We start from the raw sequence: 22817 nt of genomic DNA, 5'->3' as shown, positions 1-22817 counted from the left end.
TTTGTTTTCAAGGATTTCTGGTCCACTAGACTTCCCCATTCATCTTTTGAAACTTTGATTCTTTGCACTGTTACTCCTAAGATATCTTGCAGGTGACAGTGCTAGTTCAGAAGCCCTGAAAGTTTCTCGCCAATGCTGAGTTACAGACAGTATAACATAGTCATGCACAGTCTGTGCATGACTGATTTACACAGAGCTTCTGAACTACTTAGTGAAAACAAGACACCAGAAATAGGAACCTATTTCAGGTAAAGGATATTTGGTATGGCAGTTACAAAGATGGTGTGATCATTATATGCATCTTTTTAATGAATACTAGACCTGAATTTATCTCAATGTGAACTGCCCTGAAGCTACCAAACCTCTCTCTTAAAAATGTTTCCTTACACCTCTTTTCTTGAATATATATGCAGATATTCAGATCACTCTTTTATAGAGTTGCTTACCCTCAGTTCAGAAAGGAAGGAATATCTAGCACAAGGAGTCTGATTAACTGCAAATATGAAACATGATTATTGATATGAAGTATTTCAGTGTGTATAACACAGTGGACAAGAAGCATATTTAATAACAGAGCTGGGTGAAAAATTTCCAGCAGAACAGTACTAAACACTTTTATGAAAGAAAAACAAACAGTGTCCTGGAAACGTATGTGTAACAGAATGGCCTGTCTCTTTTGGAGAACTGGTATCATTCTTGATTCAAGAACATTTAAATCAGAATACAACATTTAACATTTAAATGCACTAAGCTTGTGCTTGCCCCACTGTTCTAAAATAATTGTTGAAAGATGCATCAGTTTTTTTATGGGATACAGGTAAAAGAACTCTGAGATTGGAAGTCACAAAGAACTTCAGTTAACATTCCTGTAATATTTGTTTTTTTGGTTGTTTGTTTTTAAGGTTGAGCTCTCGAAAAGATCTGATAACTAACTTATGGGGATGCTGGAAAAACAAAACTGCCCTAAATTGAGCCCTTTCATCTTATTTTATTTTATTTTCCTTCTAGATGCAGTCAGTCTTGCAGTGGTGTCCTAGATTCCTGCAAACCTTTTTTCTTTTTCTTTTTTGAGAACAAACAGTTTGCTGCTCAATTTCACTCCTCCCCCCCCCCCCCCCCCCCCCCCCCCCCCCAATCTTTATCTCCTCTTCCCTCCATCCCAGTGGAACGCTTTCAAAGCTCACAGCTAGCAGAATCTGGCGTTTCTTTTCTTGCAGTAGCGTGCTTGCGTTAAAAACCTTTTGGCTTAGAACCTTGGCTGGTATAATTTGAGCATGAAGCTATTGTTCCGATCCTTTGTTTTCACCTGAGATGGCAACCTTCTGATTTCCAGCTGAAGACTAAAGAGTCATGTTTTTAACAAAGCTGTGATACCCTAGTCTGGTACAGTCAAAGCAAGCCCTGTACCGCCTAGTATTAAAAGTTGTGTTTAATCAAGAAGGTAACATTATTTTGAATTTGCATCTCTGCCATGCAAGTGTGAGGCAGGCCTCATTACAATGAGCAAGAAAACAATTGCTCTCATTTAAGGAATAACTATCCTAGGGGTTTTTCTTTCTCTTCCCTCTCCATTTTTAAGCTTACTCCCCTGCCCCCCTCAAATATTTCCCTATAAGCCAGTACTGCTGTGAGTTCTCATTGAACATTGCTTAATCTGTTGACATTTTGTTGTGGAAGGGAGCATTTTTCTCACGGTGAACACTTAAAGCTACATTGGTTCAGTGACTGATTCATTCACTGGTCAGGGCACATTCTTCTGCACCAGTAACATAGTTATGTTGTCTTGCAAAAACATTTAACATCTAGGTAAGTGAAGGAAGATAGAGGCTAGCAGGTATGTTTTATTACTCTGAGAATAACGTTTCTTTTAACATCTATTTTGTTCATCAGTTAGTAATGCCTCCTGATTCATATCTGACCTTCCCTCTTACTCTTCATAATTTTGAATCAGGCCCTTAATAGCAATTACAGCTATTTATCTGCATACTTTTGAAGAATCTTGCTATGCTAATTAATAGCATATGAATTGTAGGGTGGAATTCATTCAAGGTAGGGACATAGTTGTACTATGGAACTGATTTGCCTTGTTTCTAGAAGTCTGCATTTGATATTATTGGTTGATTTCACAATCATTTCATGGAATCATAGAAACAAGGCTGGAAGGGTCTTCCATTGGTCCAACCTCCTGTCTGAAGCAGATTGTCTAACCTCTTAGCAAAAACTATGTAGTCAATCCTGATGCAACACAGGACATAACCCCCTAAACTGTCACAGATAAAGCAGGGGGGACCATGACAGTCAATGTCCTTCATTTATAAAGGTTATTAATATAAGCTCAAGAGATCCCAGGAAGAGGGCCATGCCTTATGGTGCAGAGGAAGGCAAAACCCCCCACAGTCCATACTGATCTGACTATGGGATAAAATTCTTTCCTGACCCCACATATGGTGATCAGCAGGGATCTGAGTTTATTGTGATAAAAAACTCAAACTTATCTGATAAAAAAAAATATTGTGACAGGACAGGAACTTGGGGTTGCCATGCTCTGCCTTAGTTACCCTCTATACCGCACCTATCTATACTGCCTATCTGCACCTCGCAATCCCGCCCGCCATGTCTTTGGTCTTATGTGAATCATACGGTTATAGGGAGGCTACCTTTAGTCTTTCTGGTCACAGTTCTCCTGTCTTATACTGGGCCCGTACTCCAGAATGGGGTTCAGGTGCACCCCAGCCTTATGGGCTCTGCGTGGCTCCAACCACCCCTGTACCACGTCCCAAGTCTCGCGGATGTACCGGGCGTTCTTTGGTCTTATTAGATGCCTTCTCACACTTCCCACTCTCTCAGGGCTGGGGCTCCCACGCTGACATGGTTCCCCTATGAAGTCTTCTCCATCCCCTTATAGCCTCACCAGGTCCTCCGGTCTTACAACAACAACAAAACAATAACACAAGCCCCCAGGCTATAACGCAAAGCTAAACCGCTCAGCTAACCTCCTTTGAGTCGCCCTCCGCGTGTGCTCCATCCCTCACTAGCATAACTGACTGCTCACGTTCAGGCCTTTCCCCTTTGCTTAGTCAGGCAGGACTTCTTCTCCTTGGCTGCCCGCCGAGAACCCCTCTCTCGGCCTCCAGCCTGTGTTTATAGAAGTCAGCCCTGTCCCTTCCAGTCAGCTGACTCAACAGGTGTGGGCTCCTAGCTCCTCCTGGTTGCCCTGGCAACTGGCACCAGGCCATTCCTGCTCTTCAAGTAGCAGGCACCTTAGTGCCCTGCTACAAATATAAAAATTAGTGTTTGTCCGTGGCTGATGGACAGAGAGGCAGGGCCACACAACATGCAGCCCTCTTGGCCAGTCACTGGTGGCGAGAGGAGTGGGAGGCCACCATTTTGGCTGCTCCCCTCTGTGCTGGTAGCTTTTTCCTCCCAGCAGGTTGCTGCAGTGGCTGTGAGAACTGCTGGCCTCCACTTGAGAGGCAGAATTTTATTTTCAATAAGTTTTTATTTTTCCCCCCCAATAATTCTAAAGATTCTCTGTAAAGCTGCAAATTCTGTATTTTTTTTTCCTGTGGCAAATGGATTTCTAGGATCCCTAGTCTAACCTCAAGCTGAGGGGCAAGACCTTCAGCCCAGAAACCTCTGAGGTCAAGTCCAGCAGGAGCATTGGCACAGCCAGTAAAAATCCCCAGCCTTGGCTGCATACAGCTAACACCCATTGCTTCTGAGGAAGGCTTAAACCCTTGAAATATTCAGTAGCAGGGGCCAGGGGTCCTCTCAGCTCCATGTCGTAACCAGCAAAGCCCAGAAATATGGAAAATACCCATAGTAATTCACAGGCACAGCTATACCTAGATCAGGGTGGGCAAAATACAGCCTGCAGGCTGGTTCCAGCCTGTGAGGTCATTCTATCCCGCCTGCGGGGCCCCTAAAACATTTAGAAAATTAAAATTTATCTGTCCTTGGTTCCTGTGGCTTTGCACTCCCTTGCTGCAGGGGCTCACAGCCCGTGTGGGGCTGTCCTGAGCAGGCACAGGCAGCCGCACGTGGGCTACGAGTGGCTTCAGTACAGGGTACCAGCCACCTGGAGGGTGAGGGGCTGCTTTTCCTGTGTTCAGCACTAGTTTGTAACCCAGCCTGCTGCCAGCCTGGGCCCCACTCCAGCTCCGGGCTTGCCCATCAGGGCTGCACTGCTGCTGCAGCAGCTGCGGTCCTCCCGCTTGCTACTCCGGGCAGCAAGCTGCGGTCCCCCTGCTTGCTACTCGGGCAGCGTTTGCTACTGCTGCCCAGCGCTCAAGCTCCAGGTGGGCAGCAGCAGCAAACACTGCCCAGCGTGGCAAGCAGGGGGGCTGCAGCTGCTGCGGCCAAGAACAACACCCACAGGCGAGCCCAGAGCTGGCATGGGGCCCAGGCTGGCAGCAGGGGTGGGTTACAAGTGGTGCTGAGTGCAGGGGGAGAAAGCAGCCCCTCCCCCACCCCATGGCCAGCACCTTGCACTGCAGCCACTCACAGCCCACCTGGGGCTTCTGTGCCTGCTCAGGACAGCCCTGCGTGGGCTGCGAGGGCTGCAGCAGGGAGTGCCGGCCACGGGGTGGGCGAGGGGCCGCCTTTCCTCTGCGCTCAGCACCAGCTCCTTCCCTGCCGGCGAGCAGGGAGTTGGGGCTGCGCGCTGCCCCGTGCCTGTACTGTGGGGCTGGGGGGGGCACTGGGAATGAGCAGGTATGGGAGCACAGGGCCCACACCCATGTCCCAGGGCCAGTGCCATTAGGGCCCCAAGCAGGGTGGCAGGGGCTCTGTGGAGCCATGCCAGCTCCCCCCTCTCCCTGCTGATGCAGCCCAGCCTGTCTCCACAGACCCCTGCCAGCCTGTGCCCTGCTCTGGGCTCCACTGGGCTAGCCCTTGGACACTGGTCCCAAGACATTGGGACATTGGTCCAAAGATGGTGACCAGGGGGCAGGGCACCTATCAAGGGGCGGGGCTACCCACGCAGTCCTCAACAGCTTGCTACAACTTGGTAAGCAGCCCTCCACCCGAAATAATTGCCCGCCCCGGACCTAGATCATCCGTAACCAGTGGCTGTCCAACCTCTTGAACATCTCCAGTGAGGGCAAGTCCACATCTTTCCTAGGCAGTCTATTCCATTTCCTCACTGTTTTAACACTGAAGAAGCTTTCCCTGATATCCAGTTGAAACCTACTTCACTGACACTTAAGGCTTTCCATATCCTACTCTGTGCAGCAAGAGAGAAAAGGCATTCTCTCCCTTTTCTATGGCTACCCTTTAGGTATTTGAAGGCTGCTCTTGTGTCCCCTCTGAAGCGCGTTTTCTGCAAGCTGAACATGTGTTGCTCGTTCAGCTTCTCCTCATATGACTTGCCTTCCAAGCCATTTATTATTTTTGTTGCCACCTCTGGACTTTCTCTAACTTCTCCATGTCCTTTTCAAAACATGGAGCCCAAAACTGCACACCGTACTCTAGATGAGGCCTACCTAGTGCCAAGTAGAGAGGCACTATCATCTGTTGTGTCTTGCACCTAATTCTTCAACTGATAAGGCTGCATTTGCCTTTTGTGCAGTTACATCACTGTGCATCATGTTGAATCTGTGATCTACCAAGAATCCCAGTTCCTTCTCCGTGATGTTGCCATCCAGCCATGTGTCACCCATTTTGTATTTGTGTTTTTGATAATTTTTTCTCAAGGTGGAGCACCTTTCATTTGTCAGCATTGAACTTCATCCTGTTGGCTTCAGCCCAGCTTTCTAATCTGCCAAGATCCTTCAGAAACATGTCTTTGGATCGTTTGAGGCTTCCATTTGTTTCTTTTTTTTCTTAAAAAGTGAATTTAACACAGGTGAAAGGTAAGGGCAGACAGGTAGTTTGAGCATGTAACCAGAAAGCCTTAAGACTATGTGGAAAAGAGAGTTCAGACAGGAGAGTCACGGGCAGGAGAAAAAGAGAAGCTGATGAATGGGTATATGAAACAAACCTGAAAAGAGTTGGTATTTTCAATAGACATGGTGATGGGCAATAGGTTGTGGAGAATCATGTAGTGAGAGACATTCTTGGAAGAAGTTGTGGAATTTAAGTTGGATGGAGTAACAATGAGCAATTGTTATATGGCCATTGTTTCCCAAAGCGTCCTGTTAGAATTGCTAAAAATCAATTCACATCAACAAGTATTTCAGCACAAAACAAATTTTAAGGATACATTGAAATGAAGAGAACTTTCCAAAAATGGAATTGGTCAGTGTTCAGACATCCTTGTATGAATCTCTACACCCTCAAGTTCAATATGAATTTTGTCACTACCTTCATTGGGGCCAGGATTTTGTCCCACCACTTTTAAAAATCTTTTGCCTTGTACTTGCCAAATTTCCTTCCCATCTCTTCAACAGGGGAGAAGAAAAAAAGAAAAAAAGCTCTTGTGAGATGAGAGATGTAGGCAAAAATTCAGCAAGATGAATTTCTTTCTGTGTCTGGTTTGAAATCAAGGTTTATAATGAGAAAGCTGCTTTCCCCCCTTTAATACGCACCAAGGGTGCATATTACTAGGGATGCACCAATTAAAGATTTTGTTGGTCCATATTGATATCTGATGATTAACCAACTATATTGGCCAAAACCAATTTGATAACCAATATTTAGTAATAGTGCAAGACATTTTAAACTCCTGACATAAATAAACCTTTTTTATTTCAAGCTCCGCAGAGCAACTCAAAACATTGTATCGGGCATCCCGTGAACCAGGAGCCGCCTTCTGCCTGCTCCGGCCCTCAGCGAGGACGGCGATGACCGCCTTATTCCCATGCATGTCACCCCCTCACCCATGGCTCTTACCTGCAGCCCTGCTCCCCACGCAGCCCAGGCTGCTGTCCTGGATTGGTGGGGTGGACCATTGTGCAGACAGTGATGCCAGGTACATTTGGAGCCCCAAAGCACACTGCTTCCTCAGCGCCAGAGGGCCCTTTGCAGCCAAGCTCCTGTGGCTGCTGGGGAGAAGCTGCTTTTGCAAAGGCGTCCGGTGCGCAGTGGAGCAGAATGTCCCTTGTGCGGCCCCTTACCCCCTAGCATGCAGCCCAGTGTCCTGGTGGCAGCCCCAGTGTTCAGGCCCTTGCTGTGCACATGTTGTCGCCATGACAGTGGCAGCAGCAGCAGGATCCGGTAATAGTCCCTTAGTTGCTGAGTGCATTGCCCTGTGGCTGCTCCCGGGCGTCCCTTCCCCTTCCTCTTTCTGCTGCTTGCTAGGACATGTAGTCTGCCGTGGGCTTGGGCTGGCAGCAGGGAATGGGGACTGGACTATGCTTGCCAGGGTGCTGTGGGCACACAGCCATAATTATTGGCTACCAGAACCAAAAAAGCTGATAGCTGATAATGTATTTTCTCCTTTTATTGGTGCTGATCTGATAGCCCACCGATATATCAATGCATCCCTAGAAGTTACTATTCCTCTATAAGAACGACTAGACCTTTGTTCTAGCAGTGCTTTCTCCTGTGGCTAAGCATAACTGCTGCTGCGATCACTTTCCCATCCTACAGTTTTGGTCTGGATGCTGCCTCGGCAGTGTTCCAGAGCTTAATGGGCAGTGTGCTGGAGGGTCGGTTATACCATTCTTGTCTGATCTCTAGAGATGACACTCTTATCACCTCTGCCATGTTGCATTAGCATCCTTTAAGTCAGCAAGCTCCTTTATGCCATTCTTGTTACTCAGCCCGTGAAATGCTGGTGTAAGACCATGTTGTAACCTAACTGGTGAGAAGCCAGACTAAAAAACAAAGTGGGCAAATATTCTGAAAGCACTATGGCTTTTCTAAACTTGTACGATGTGTGTAGTATGGATGATGTTGAAGGTAATAAATACCACACCACAGTCTTCACTTTTATTCTGGTATTTCCTAAAAGCAGTACTTACATAGCACCAAGCCATTTATACTGCACTATGGCTAGGGCCAAATCCTCATGGCACAGCTGCTCTTGAATATGGTGAAATCCTCCATAGCTGATAGCACCTTGCATTTGATGTAGAGCCACTTCAGCCTAATGGCTCTTCTGTTCCCCTCTGTGTTCTGGGAAGGTAGGCTGGAGAAACTCTGGCTTGTCTTTAGCTCAGTGGCTGGAGGTAAGATTTGCCCCTAAATGTTTTACTTTTAGGCATGCCATTGTCTCTGCAAAACTTCCAGGCACTGTGCTCTACAACCTGGTGTCAGACCAGATTTAAGATTTAGTCATAGAGAATCTAAAGATACCTATGCAATGTTAGTAATTTACAACACCCTTGTCTTAGGCCTATAAAGATGGTATTTTTCATGCATCTCTTTGTTTACTATTTGGAATATCCCCACAATTGCTCAAGATTTGTCTGTGCTCCATAGCTACTGTTCACAACAGATGCAACAAGACTTGCAAGTGTCCAAACTGCCTGATGACTAGGATTATCTTAAAAATTATGAAGCCGCCAAAACTTTGACTGATAGATACCATGCCAAGTGACTGGCAAAGCTTTGGGACTGCTTGCCTTGAAATCTTGAAATCTTTGCTAAACTTTGTTTCTTTTGTGAATCAAAAAGTGAGAGGTCAAAGGCCCACTTGAGCTATCATACCTCAGGCTCGCCTGTTTCTCTAACCATGGGAGTCCATGGTAGTGATATGGCTAGTATCACATCTGCAGTAACTGTTTCTGATTCACTAGCATTCATTCAGATGCTTCACTAGAAGCCCAGCCAGTTGCAAGACACCTTATCCTAGGGGTGGACAATTATTTGGACTGGAGGGCCACTTACACAGTTTTGGTGAGCTGTTGTGGGCTGGAGAGGTGGGTGCTGACCTGGCCCCACATGACGGGGGTGGGGTGGAGGGAGGTGCTGACCTGGCCCAGCTGTGAACAGGATGTGCAATTGATCCTATCTGGCCAGGGCTTGTGTTCCTGGCACCCACCTCCATGGGTGCTGGATGGAGTGGATGGGTGGGCGAGCAGTGTGTGCTTGGGTGGTAGATGGGATGGGGCCACAGACAGGTGGGGAGTGAGGCAGAGTTGGGGCCAGGATCATAGAATCATAGAAAGTTAGGGTTGGAAGGGACCTCAGGAAGGGACCTAATCCAACCCCCTGCTCAAGGCAGGACCATCCCCAACTAGATTATCCCAGCCAAAGCTTTGTCTAGCCAGATTTTGAAAACCTGCAGGGATGGAGCTTCCACCACCTCTCTCGGCAACCTGTTCCAGTGTTTTACTACCCTCCTGGTGAGAAAATTCCTCCTAATATCTAACCTAAACTTTCCTTGCTGCAACTTGAGACCACTGTTCCTTGTTTTGTCATCTGCCACCACTGAGAATAGTGTAGCTCCATCCTCTTTCAACCTCCCCTTCAGGTAGCTGGAGGCTGCTATTAAGTCCCCCCTCAGTCTCCTCTTCTCTAGACTAAATAATCATGGGGTGGTAACATCACAGAGCCAGTGCCAGGGCAGAGCCGTGATTGTGGGGGTCCTAGGCCAGTCTCCATGAAGTCATAGTTTCATAGTTTGTAGGGTCGGAAGGGACCCAAGCAGATCATCAAGTCTGACCCACTGCCATGGCAGGAAAGAGTACTGGGGTCAAATGACCCGGGCAAGGTGTTCATTTAGCCTCCTCTTAAAGACCTCCCAGGGTAGGAGCCAGCACCACTTCTCTTGGAAGTTGGTTCCAGGTCCTAGCCACCCTGACCGTGAAGTAGTGCCTCCTGATATCTAGCCTAAATCTACCCTCTGCCAGCTTGTGACTGTTATTCCTGTGTTGGGTTGGATCTGGCCTCCAGGTGATCCCAACAAGGTGACCATCCAATCTCGTCTTGAAGATTTCCAGTGTAGGTGATTTCACCAGCTTTGGAGGGAGCTTATTCCACGGTCTGGGCACCCTGACTGTGAAGAAGTTTTTCCTGATGTTGAGCCTGAAACAGTCTTCCAGGAGTTTGTGCCTGTTACTCCTGGTTGTCCCCAAGGGTGCTCTTGTGAATAGTTTTTCACTGAGCCCTTGATGTATGCCTCTGATGTAGTGGTAAGCTGCTACCAAGTCCCCTCTCATCCTTCTCTTCTTAAGGCTGAAGAGTCCCAGGTCCCTCAGCCTTTCCTCGTATGGCTTGCTGTGCAAGACTCTGATCATACAGGTGGCCCTTCTCTGGACTTTCTCTTGAGCTTTTTTTTGTGTGTGACATGATGGCTGTTTTGTGACCTATAATATTAGACTGGAAGATTGTGACATTGTGTCTTAGTAGCAAGTATAAAATTGAAATTTTCTCAAATACAGAGGCCCTCCGCACCTTTGGTTTAAAATAATGTTACTGAATCTGTTTACAAAGTTGCTGTGCAACATCTTTTTGTCATTTGTATGATTTATTATTCATTGTTATATTGTTGTTTTCTTTTCCCTACTGCTATGACTTAGCTTTTCCGTCAAGGTAATTATGGTGTGCATATGATCTGCCATTCAGTGGAAAGACATAACTAGCACATACCATACACACACAATCACTCTCACGTAACAAGTTAGGGAACAGTTTTTCAAAGGAAGGCCCACTGCATAGCTGGACACCAAGTTCTACAATACTGCCAGTCTCCACCATATAAAAATTATGAACTGATTTCTTAAAAATGGTGTGTATAGTTTTTAATTCATAACCTTTGAGCTTTTCATCTGGTACTGGAGTGTTTAGGGTTTATATTTGCAAGGTTTTGTCATCAGCCATGAGCTCTAGAACTTTTTATTTTAATGAAAGTTGATGTTTTTGCTTAGTTGCACAACTTCAGCAGGTACAGATTTATGAAAAGCAACACATTTTGTGAAATTTTCAAGAATATTCCTTGCACTGAAAGTCCATGGGTGTTGGGCACCTGAATCTCACTTCATGCAATTGAACATATTTCCTTTACAAGGCAAGAAGCCTTTTTTGTTTTTAATTTGGCAATACTTAATTTTCCTTTTACTTTCTTGAGCCTTGGTATAACAAGACTTTTCTTCTTTTTTTTTTTTTTTTAACAAACATGAATGTTCTACACTTTTTAAAAACACACATCCTCTCTGAGGATTAATCAGAAGTGAAACTTTCTAACCCATGAAAGCTGAGCTGACCATCTCTCAGCTCAGGCTTTTGGCTCTAAAATATTAAATAAAGGAATCAAAGGGAAAATAATCCCTTGCGATAATACCTCAGGGAAAATTTAATTAAGAAAATGAAATTGTATTAAAAATGACCCATTGTGGACTGCCAAAAAACCAATGGAAGTATAAGGCATTTGTTAGAAATGTCCTCCTGTCAGTTAGCTCAGAGTGGACAAAGTCTATAGGTATGGCTAGACATGTGTGGACATTTGGTTCCTCGGAGACAAGTAGTGGCAGCACACCTCGTGCTGCTGCTGCTTGTCCCTGGGGAACACCTGTGCCACGTGTTCTTTGGAGCACTCTTAAGTTGCCCCTGGTGGGCTCCCAGGGCTGGAGCTGTGGTGATTTTGCTGTACAAAGCCTGGCTGGCAGCTGTAGTGCAGCTCTGGGTGGCCTCGATCTGCTTTTCGTCAGTGCACACTGGCTAAGTGTGTGTTGGGTGGTTTGTTTTTTTTCCTTGTGATATTTTTGACCCCTAGATATCCAGGGATCAAAAAAACCCATGGAAAAAAGCCCATTCCCACGCATGCTTGGGTAGTATGCCCTTGCAATGCAGAGAAAACTGGACTGTGCGGTATGTGACTCGGCAAGTGTGTTTCCAGCACCACATACCGCATGACCACACTTGTCTAGACATTCCCTATGGGTGTTTAACAGTGGATAGAAAAGTAGGAGATTTTTAATTGCTTTAAAGTCATTAAAAACAAATCTATAGATGAAATCTGTGAAACTTGGTCTGTGGGTCACATGGATAATCATCATGGGCCCAGCTGTGGTGTTTCTGTACACAAGATTTCCATGGTAGGCTACATGGCACCTAACAACCATGAAAGTTGAGAAAAATTTGTAGTGTAACGCCTGCCCCTGCCTCATTCCCTCCCTCACTGTGGGGGCCTCAATCTGTCCCTCATGCCCCTTCTCTCCCCCAACCCTACCTCCACAACAGACTTATGAGCCAATACTGCTCTCCAAGCCGCCAGGCTGCAATTCTGGCTGTGTGCATACTGTGGCTGTGTTTTTACACAGGGCATTTATTGGCCATGTTATTGGCCAAATCAGGCAAAAAAAAAAGCCGGTTTCCGATACCGTCAGTCTTCCTTATATCGGTGCCAATCTGATATGGGACAAATGTATCAGGGCACCTCTATTTTCCGGTTTCAAAAGTGAATGTCTGTTCGCTTGCTTCTTGGTTCAGTCTGTGCAATTTAGACAAATGTGCAAAGATTGAATCAATTTAGCCTGGAGCTTTTTGACTGTACTTAGCCTAGCAGCATAAGTCTTAAAGTTTACTCAGTCCAGTGTTTGCCTTCTCCATTCCCGTCCCTGGTAGTGTTTTTGCCCAGAGTTTAAGCCTCATGTTCCAGCTCCCAAGAGCACTAAAATGCATGAAATCCCACAGGTTTACACTGATATTGTCAGAACGTATGCCCTGTGTAGCATTAAGAACAGATTTTCCCCTTCAGTATTAGGGGTGCACCAATAGAGATTTTTTGGGCCAATACCAATGGCTGATTTTTAATGAGCCATGTCGGCCAATACCAATCTGATTGCTGATATGCAGCCTAGCAGCATGGAGAGCAGCATCCAGTTGGTAAGTCTGTTGTGAGTGAAGGGTGTGAGGGGGGAGGGTAGGGGTGTGGGGGGCAAATTGAGGCCCCCATGGTGAGGGAGGGAGTGGGGCTGGGGCCAGGGTGGGGCCAGGTGCTGCACAGCTGCAGCAGAATGTGGGAGGGAGCCATGGCTCATCTGGGGAGCCAGGCCGAGAGGACTCCCGCCACTGCATGCACCCTGGGAGGGCATGGGGGGGAGTGTGCTCCCCAGATTTGCATGCAGAGTGGGCGGCTGCTAGGGGTGGTGCTGGGCTCTTCCCAGCATCGGGGCTGGGCTGGGGCTATGCTTGGGGTGGGCAGCAGTGGCACTGCTACAAGGGGCTACAGTGAATTTTGGGGTGGCTGCAGCCTACCTCATAGCCCTGCTTCCACCCCGAGCACAACCCCAGCCCAGCCCTCACACTGGGGAGAGTCTGGTGCTGCCTCTGGCTGCAGCCCACAGTGGCAGGCTGCCCCACCTGGCACACAGACCCAGGGGGCATGTGCCCTCATGCCCTCCCATGCAGCGTGCAGTGGCAAGAGCTGCCCCCCTCTGCATTCCCTGGGCGATCTGCTTATGGCTCATCCCATGCCCCACCCTGTCCTATCTGTGCAGCCCTTGCCCCTGCCCCAGTGCCAACCTCACTTCCTCCCTTACCATGGGAGCCTCAGTCTGCCCCCAACATGCCCTTCCTTCCCCCACGTCCCTTCCCCCACAACAGACTTACCAGCCGGATGCTGCTCTCCATGTTGGCTGCCTGCATGCTGCTCTGTGGCTGCACATGCATGCAACATTTTTCAGCAATATTATTGGCCACATCAGCCAAAAAAGGGGCAGTCACCAATAACGTCAAGTTTCCTTTTATCAGTGCTGATACAATATAGGACCAATGTATCAGTGTACTTCTAGTCAGTATATTGGCCAAGCAGGTTAATTTCTTTACCAAGTAAGCTGGGTTGCACCTCGTTTGAAGGTAAAACAGCAGTATGCTGTTTAGCAAAAAATTAACAGAGGATTGGAAAAGATATCTATGCATGTTGGCCATTAAAAAGAGAAGAAATGGCTGTTTGTTTTTTACTGCTTCATATTGCCCAGGTTCACCAAAAGCAGGCAGAGAGAGGGAAGGATTTATAAATTCCTGTTTCTTGGCTTGCTGCATTGGTTAGAGCAGGAACAAGTTGCTCCTAGATTATTTTCCCAGCTCCAGAGGTGAGGATGGTCTAGTGATTACAGCTGGAAATTAAGAATCAAAATTGAGCTATGGAGAAGCATGAGTCTGGATGATTTTGAAGGAGGATTTTGGAACCTAGCTCCTCTCTCCACATGGAAGATTCATTTTCTTTGCTGCCTTTCTCCGTTTTGACAGTATTAAGAGCTTTTCCTGAGGAACAGTTCAAATGCTTTATTGGGTGATGACCCCTCTCAAATCAGCAACTGTTATTTGTCAGTGGCACTAATAGAAAAGGAACCAATTCATTGTTCCTTGTTTGCCTGCTGGTACCAGAGTTTACTTGATCCAATTTTTTTTTGTTCCAGGCTGCCCTGTGCCCATCTGCTCCGTTGCAACGTTCTCAGATGAGGTAGAGCAGAATCTGATGCTTGATTCAAAATGCAGGTTTTCTTGCAGTTTTGCACTCGCTTTGGAAACATCTTTCAAGTGTGGTCTCCAGTGACATTAAAAAGAGCTACATCGAAGGCCAAATTTTGGTCTTTGAATAATTGAGACACCTATTCCCCCTGGGGACAAGACAGGTCAGAAAGCACCAGATAAAATGTATAAGCACTAAAGCCTTTAGATGGCTAGATACATCTAGGTACACATGTTTAGTCATTCTGGTCCTGGCAGTCTGCTATCCTAGCTTACCAGTGTCTGGTGACATATCTGTCCATGGCAATGATGCTAATGAATAGGCCCTGTAGACAAATTTAGTATCATCCCTGATGGCTTACATCAGAATGTGTCCAGCTTAACTGATATGCTACTGAGTGACTTGAGTACATTATATATGGCCTGAAATCTAATATAAAAGCTGTTGTGTACTTTAGCCACATGTCAGATGCTGAGACATGAACATGCCTCTGTGTTTTAGTATACAAGAATAGTGAAAATGGTAGGAAAAAAATATTATTGCTCTCCTTTTTTTCAGTGGCATGGCTCCCTTTTCAATTGGTGGGGGATATATGGGACCTTGAAAGTTGGTCCTTTCCTGGAAGAGAGAGTACTGTCTGGGAATATTTCCATCCCCTTCTCTTCTACCACCTGTTCTAAATCACCATGCAGGGCAGTCCCGTTTTTCAGGAATCTCTGAACAACCCCAATGCGTAATTCTGAGAAAGCAACATTAGAATTACTTCTTGGGACAACAGAAGCCTAAGACAGGCAAGAAATTGCTGCTGTTCACACATGCCCATCTTTCCTGTAGCTTCTTTCTTCTCTAAAATCTTAAACAATGCTAAAAACATAGCATATCTTTGCAAGCCTGAAAACTTGCTTGAGCACTAAGAAATACAACCCGGGACAGCAGTACTTGAGGATAAATGCTGCAACAAAATATAATAGCTATAAATTCTTTCTTCCCCCTCCCCCCTGACATTAAGATATCATAAAGGTACATGCAAAATTTTATGATAACCAAAAACTCCCCCACAGTAATTATTTTAATCTACTTTTACATAGACCCTAAAGCTAGTACCAGTTATCTGAGTAAAGGAACACTGGTTGCCCCTTATTTTAACTATCCTGCCTACTGTGCTGCAGAAACATGTCTATGCTGCTTCTGGTTTGGGAGGTAGACAATGTGGAGAAGTGGAGCAGATTTTGAGGGTGCTGCTGCCCACCAAGATTTCAGTTTAGATGTGTCCCCTGTTCTGAATTTTGAGACCTGCTGTAAGAGGAAGTTTGGGGGTGAGAGGAGCAACACAACTTGGTAGCTGTTGTTTTATACGTAATGCTCTTGAAAACAGCTAGTCCTTAATAAAACCAATAGACTAAAGTAATAAATAATGGCTACAAGGCTTGGTCTAAATTCTGCAAAAGGACATCAGTTTGTATACTTCAGTAGTCATTGTGTGTTGAGGAAGATCAAGTTCTGTCACTGCCTCACAAATAATTTATATCCCTCAAGTCCTCACTCAGTGTGCTTCATTTTAATTATTCACCCTTTCTTCTCCTTCACCATTAGTGTAATGGCCCAGAAGACGATTATTTATCTTCACTTTGAGTGATTATTTACATCCATAATCTTTTTTGCATTAAACCGATGGGTGACTTAGGTGCATGATTTTCTCTCCATTACAACAGTGCAAGTTGTCATTGCCTTGTTCCATTTGTCTTTTATTGTGTATGCATGATAAGAATTTGACAAAAAAATTGAAGCACCTGTCACTCTTCTTTCTGATTTACCCCTCCCCTTTCTTATGAGTAAGCTGTTGTATGCAAATCATAGCAACCACTAAATTAAAAAAAAACACACACAACCATTTGATCACTTTGTAGTCGAGGGAAATTCCTCAGGCACTTAATGATAGCTAGGTGTGCTGTTCTGATGGTCACTAGATCTTGCTTTACTACTCCCTCTATTAGTTGAAAGGGGAAAAAACCCAAACCAAAACAAAAACCCTGTATTAACGTGGCCAATTTACAAAATGGGGCAGTTTTCATTTTCTGTGATTGTTCTTTCAGAGCTACTCCCCAAGAGACAGGAGAGCAAATTCTGTTTTCTTTTCTGCAGATACATTTACCACTTCCCAGTACTTCCATGGGAGATCTGTTCTAGGCTTAAAATTTGAGTCTGAGAAGTAAATATCAGTCTTTCAGATTAGGACTATTTAAAAAGCACAAATGATTATTGAATAGTTAGATTATAATAGAATCATAAAAAAATTAGCGTTGGAAGGGACTTCAGGAGGTCTCCTAGTTCAAAGCAGGACCACCCCAACTAGATCATTTCATCAAGGACTTTGCTGAGCCAGGGCTTAAAAATCGCCAAGGATGGAGATCCCACCACTTCTCTAGGTAATCTATTCCAGAGCTCTGCCAGCCTCCCCGGAAGAGAGTTTTTCCTAACATCCAACCTAAATTTCCCTTACTGCAACTTGAGATGATTGATTTTTGTTCTGTCATCTGACACCGTGAGAACAGTCTAACTCCATCCTCTTTGTAACCAGCCTTCAGGTCGTTGAAGGCTACTATCAAATCCTAACTCATTCTTCTCTTCTCCAGACTAAATATGCCGTTTCCTCAGCCTCTCCTCATAAGTCATGTGCTCCAGCCCGCTAACTATTTTTGTTGCCCTCCGCTGGACTCTCTCCAACTTGTTCTGTAACCGGGGAGGTGGGGGGCGCCAAAACTGAATGCAATACTCCAGGGAACTGATTACACTTTTTTGACTTGTTTTAGGAACACCTCAATTCAGACGGTGAATCTAGGGTGCTTTGTATCATTTAGAAGTTGTCTGTAGGTTAAATGAGGTGAATAGGACTTTCCTAGCACTGATATTTTTCATTAGGGACTGGAACATTTTTGGTTTCTCGCATATGAGGAAGCTGTTCCTAGGAAAATCTGTAGGAACAGAGAAAGAGAAGCCCTCTCTGCCCATCTCTGTAGACCCATCCAACTTTCAATGACACAATCCATTTTTCTTGGGGAGGAAGGGAATCTAGAAAAGAAATAGATGAGTTTGGAACTCTAGGACCTGGACTCTTGTCACACCCCCTTACACCCCTTTACAGCTCAAGTCAGTGGAAATACTGTATTCCAGTTGGCTTTAGAGGGAGCAGGCTCATTCCCATAGCACAGTAATTCTTTTAAGAAACAAGTTTCTCTGAAGGGAAACAAAATTTTGTCATTTATGGGCTAAAGCTGTTCAAGAATCAAAACTGGATTTTAATCTGGAATTTCTAGTGAATGGGTCATTAAGTCTAGTCCTTGTTATTGCAAGCAATGGCTGTTCATTCCTTTTTGTTTTTAGGCCGTACACACTCTGTTTTAGAGAAATTTGTGGTGCAAAGTGCATATAGCTATAGTCTAATTGATAATAAGAGTGTACAAGGTCAGTACCTGTACAACAGTAAATCTGGTTTTCTTCTCCCTAGGCAGCATTGCAGGATCAGAGAGCTGATAAGCTGATATAAGGTATCAATGTATTAATTAGGCCCATGAGCTGGGCAGTGGACACGGGTTTTAAAAACAGAGTTTTTCACATTAGCATAGACGTTCTTAGCCATATTATTTACATCTTTTTTTCTATTCAAGTAGGATTTACTTTGGTAAAGATATGTTAGACGTTAGATGTAAAAGGTTGTTATTTATTTGTACCTATGGTAGGCATACCCAGTTGAGTGGAATGGAAAGGAAGTGAAATCAGAATAAATTAGTATGTTATACTAACATGATCCCTTTTTATTTGAGCTATTAAAATTGTGTTACTACAGATTTGTATAGATTTTTTTCCATGTCTGCTACGTGGATAGAAAAAAATATACCCTTTATAGAATACGTCTTAAGGCAATATATAGATATTTATACTTCAGTTATCACAGTGGTATCCAAGATTTTAGGCATGTAGAGAAAAAGGAAAGAATATATGCATGTTAAAATACAGCATTAGTGATAATTGACCCTTTTACTTGATTTACTGATGCAGGGTCACATCCAACTCTCATTTAAGCCACCTCCTGTGGACTTCAGAGGGGGCAGGACTATTCCTGTAGCACAATAATTCTATAAGATACAGGTTTTTCGAAAGAAAAGACACCAAGTTGTGGGTTAAATCAGATCAGTAATCCAAACCTGAATTTATTTTTATCTGCATTTATCAGCAGGGATCCTGGTTTTCTCTGATAATTCCCCACCGCCAATTTTTGGATTTAAAAAAGTAACCCAAAACCCACATTCTTCTGCGAGTAAAATGAAATACCACTAATATATATATATAATATATACATCTATATATACATACATCTAATATGTATACCACTAATATAGATATATCTAGATAAAGATATATCTCTATAGATATAGATATATCTCTCTATATATCTATATATATTAGTCATCTATATATATTAGTGGTGTTTCATTTTACTCACAGAAAAAATTGGATTTTGGGTTACTTTTTTAATCTAAAAATTGAGGATTTTTTTGTTTTTTAGTCAGAGAAAACCAGGATCCCCGTTTATCAGTACACTTTTTTTTACTCAAATTTACTGCCGTGTTGTAGTGTGATGGAAAATGTGTATTTTCCCCATTTCCCCCACTGATGCTATTTCAGTAACATTGCATCAGGGAATCATTTTGCTGCACATCCTCCATATACAGAAAAATACATGGACTTCTCTAAGTTATAAAGGAAAAGTCTCTGTATGCTGAGTATAGCTGTCTGGACATCTATCATCTGCTCACATGAATTTACTTTCTATGAAAATGGTACTGGGCTGACTAATCTATGTAGTTTCTAGTGCACCTGATTACAAGGTTATAGGGTGGCCATCATAGAGGACATTCCGGTTTTCTGCTACTCTGTCCTCTGTCCTCTATTGATACGAAACCTGATGCCTTTATGTCCTCTATTTTTTTTCTTCAAGAGAAAATAGAGGAAATAAAGGCATCTGGTTTTGTATCAACAGAAGATAATTGGACTGTCCCCTATGATAGCCATCCTACAAGATTAGCACATGCATTGTGCTAGAACCTGCAAACTGAGGGGGAAAAAAGGTTTCTAAGGGTGCACTGATAGATATTTTTGGGGCCAATACCGGTAGTCGATTTTTCAGGAGGCATATTGGCCGATACCGATCCAGTTTAATGGGAAATCTCTGAGGATTGGAAGAGGGCCAACATTGTGCCCATCTTCAAGAAGGGGAAGAGGGAGGACCTGGGCAACTATAGGCCAATCAGCCTAGTCTATATCCCAAGGAAAATCCTGGAAAAGCTCATTAAAGAATCTATGTGCGATATACTCGTGGAAGGTAGGATTTTGAATGATGGCCAGTGTGGCTTTGTCATGGGTAGATTTTGTCTTGCCAATCTCATGTCTTACCTTCTTCTGCGACCAGGTCTCTTGCCACCTGGACACAGGAGACAAGGTAGATGTTATATACCTTGACTTCCAAAAGGCTTTTGATCTAGTATCCCACGATATCCTTGTGGGAAAACTGGAAGATTGTGCGCTCAGCTGCTTAATGGTTCAGTGGGTGGGAAACTGGCTACAGCGTTCTCATGAATGGATCTGTGTTGTCCTGGCACAAAGTGGCCAGTGGTGTCCCTCAGGGATCCATGCTTGGACTGGTGTTTCAACATCTTTATCAATGATTTGGATGGGGGAGTGAAAAGCTTGCTGGCCTAGTTTGCAGATGACACCAAGTTATGCCGCAGTGTGGTCACATCAGAAGAGAGGTTGCAGATACAGGTGGACCTGGACTGGCTTGGGAGTTGGGCAGACCAGAACCAGATGAAGTGTAACACTTCCAAATGTAAGGTGCTCCATCTGGGGGCAAACAATCCTCAACATACATACGGGCTCAGTGGTGACAGCTTGACTTGTACCATGGCTGAAAGGGACCTCGGGATAATGATTGACCATCACATGAATATGAGCCATCAGTGTGAGGCGATGGTCAGCAGGGCAAATAACATGCTGGGATGCATCAACTGTAAAACTAAGGAAGTGATACTCCTGCTGTACTCAGCACTGGTGAGACCACAGTTAGAGTACTGGACTGTTCAGTTCTGGGTGCTGAGTTTCCAGTTCAGGACGTGGAAAAACTTGAGAGGGTCCACAAAAGAGCCACCTGTATGATCAGGGACTTGCAAGGCAAGCATACGAGGAAAGGCTGAGGGACCTGGGCCTCTTTAGCCTAAAGAAGAGAAGGTTGAAAGGGGACTTGATAGCGGCTTACCGCTATATCAGAGGAGTGTATCAGGAGTTCAATGAACAACTGTTCACTATGGCATCCCCAGGGAATGTTTTTTTTTTTTCAGGGCTGGAAGGGACCTTGGAAGATCATCGAGTCCAGCCCCCCACCCAAAGGGCAGAAAGTCAGCTGGGGTCATAGGATCTCAGCAAGATAAGCATCCAGTTTGCTCTTGAAGGTGTTCAATGTAGGTGCTTGAACCATCTCCAGTGGCAGGCTGTTTCAGACCTTGGGGGCTCGGACAGTAAAGAAATTCTTCCTTATGTCCTGCCTGAAACCGTCTTGCAGTAGTTTATGACCATTTGACCTCTTCATCCCTTGGGGCGCTCTGGTGAACAAACATTCCCCCAGATACTGGTGGTCACCCTTGATAAACTTATAGGTGGCCATCAGATTGCCCCTAAGCCTGCACTTTTCCAGGCTAAAGAGTCCCATGGCTCTCAGCCTGTCATCATAAGGTCTGTTCTCCTGACCTCTGATAATGCGCGTGGCTCTTCTCTGGACTTTCTCAAGCTTCTCCACATCCTTTTTGAATAGTGGAGCCCAAAATTGGATGCAGTACTCCAGCTGCAGCCTCACCAAGGCCGAGTACAAGAGGAGAATGACATCCTGGGATTTGCTTGAGAAGCATCTATGGATGCAAGCCAGCGTTTTGGTCGCTTTAGTAGCCACAGCATCGCATTGCAGGCTCATGTTCATCTTGTGGTCAATGATGACCTTCAAGTCTCTTTCTTCCATAGTGCTAGCCAGAGTAGCACCTATAAGGATGCTGCAGGTTTTTCTTCCCAAGGTGGAGAACCTTGCATTTTTCGGTGTTAAACACCATCAGGTTCTCATCTGCCCATTTGCTAAGCCTGTCCAGGCCAACCTGGATCACCCGCCTGTCTTCTGGTGTGGCTGCTTTGCCCCAAAGTTTGGTGTCATTGGCGAACTTGGCCAGTCAGCTGCTGACTCCAATGTCCACATCATTAATGAAGATGTTGAACAATATGTGTCCAAGGACAGTGCCTTGGGGGACCCCACTGGTCACAAGACACCATAATGATTGACTTCCATCAATTACTACCCTGTGGGTCCGACCATGGAGCCAGTTTCCCAGCCAGCAGATCATGGTGGACCCAAGGCCACAATTGGCCAGTTTCACCAAGAGGTGATCATGGGATACCAGATGGAAGGCTTTTTTGAAGTCAAGATATATGACATCAATCTCTTCTCCCTTGTCCAGGTGATAGGTCACCTGGTCATAGAAGGAAATGAGATTGGAAGGCCAAGACCAATGGATACTCCTGGAAGGCCACTTCAGGCTTAAGACCAGGAAAAACTCCTTCACAGTCAGGGTGCCCAGACTGTGGAATAAACTCCCTCCAGAGGAGATGCAGTCACCTATCCTGGAGGTTTTCAAGAGGAGACTGGACAGTCACCTCACTTTGGGTCACCTAACTCCAATAGTCGTGCTGCCTAGAGTGCGGGAGCTGGACCAGATGATCTGCAAGGTCCCTTCCAGCCCGTAACACTCTATGAATTTCTGATATGCAGCTGTTCAGCTTGAAGAGCTGTGTCCAGTTGGTAAGTCTGGGGTGGTGGAAGGGGAGGGAAGGGGTGTGGAGGGGGAAGATCAAGGCCCCTGTGTGGAGGGAAGGAATGGGGCTAGGGCTGGGGCAGGGGCAGGCACTGACCAGCTGGGGTGGGGAGGGTTGCGGGACAGAGCCGCAAGCAGCTTGTCCAGGGGTCATGGGTGGGGATCTGAGTGGTGTGGGATGGGCTGGTTCGGGCGCAGGACAGAGTTGCTGCTCGTTGGTGGCGGGGGGGCTCTGGAAGAGAGGGGGGGTGGCTCCTGTCACTGCACGTGGCTCATCCGGTGCTTGTCTGGTGGCTTCCGCCACTGCTCGCACCACTTGTCCAGGAGGACGTGGGGGGGCATGTGCCCCTGGATCTGCCTAGCCAGGAAGAGCCCACCCCACCCTGTGCAGATCCAGGGCCACACTCCTCCACATGCCTTCCCAGAGCAGTGGCGAGAGCTGCCCCCCCTCCCTTTCTGTGCCCACCTGACGAGCCACGCCTCCATCTCATGCCCACCCTGGCTGTGGCTGGGCAGTCCCTGCCCCAACCCCACACCCTCCCTTACCATGGGGGCCTTGATCTGCCCCCCCCTCATACCTCTCTGCTCTCCTTCCACCACACCAGACATACCAG

The 22817-nt window shown here is 45.6% G+C and overlaps 1 protein-coding gene across 5 annotated transcripts in view; it reads left to right on the top strand.

The window, feature by feature from the left end:
- HECW1 (HECT, C2 and WW domain containing E3 ubiquitin protein ligase 1) overlaps positions 1 to 22817 on the top strand; it is a 406215-nt gene that overhangs the window by 20453 nt on the left and 362945 nt on the right. The gene's annotated exons all lie outside the window — the stretch shown is intronic.

The sequence above is a fragment of the Crocodylus siamensis genome, chromosome 5 (assembly GCF_052110815.1).
Source record: "Crocodylus siamensis isolate JL-2025a chromosome 5, ASM5211081v1, whole genome shotgun sequence".
Taxonomy (NCBI): Eukaryota; Metazoa; Chordata; order Crocodylia; family Crocodylidae; genus Crocodylus; species Crocodylus siamensis.
This window is presented reverse-complemented; position numbering and strand designations above follow the sequence as displayed.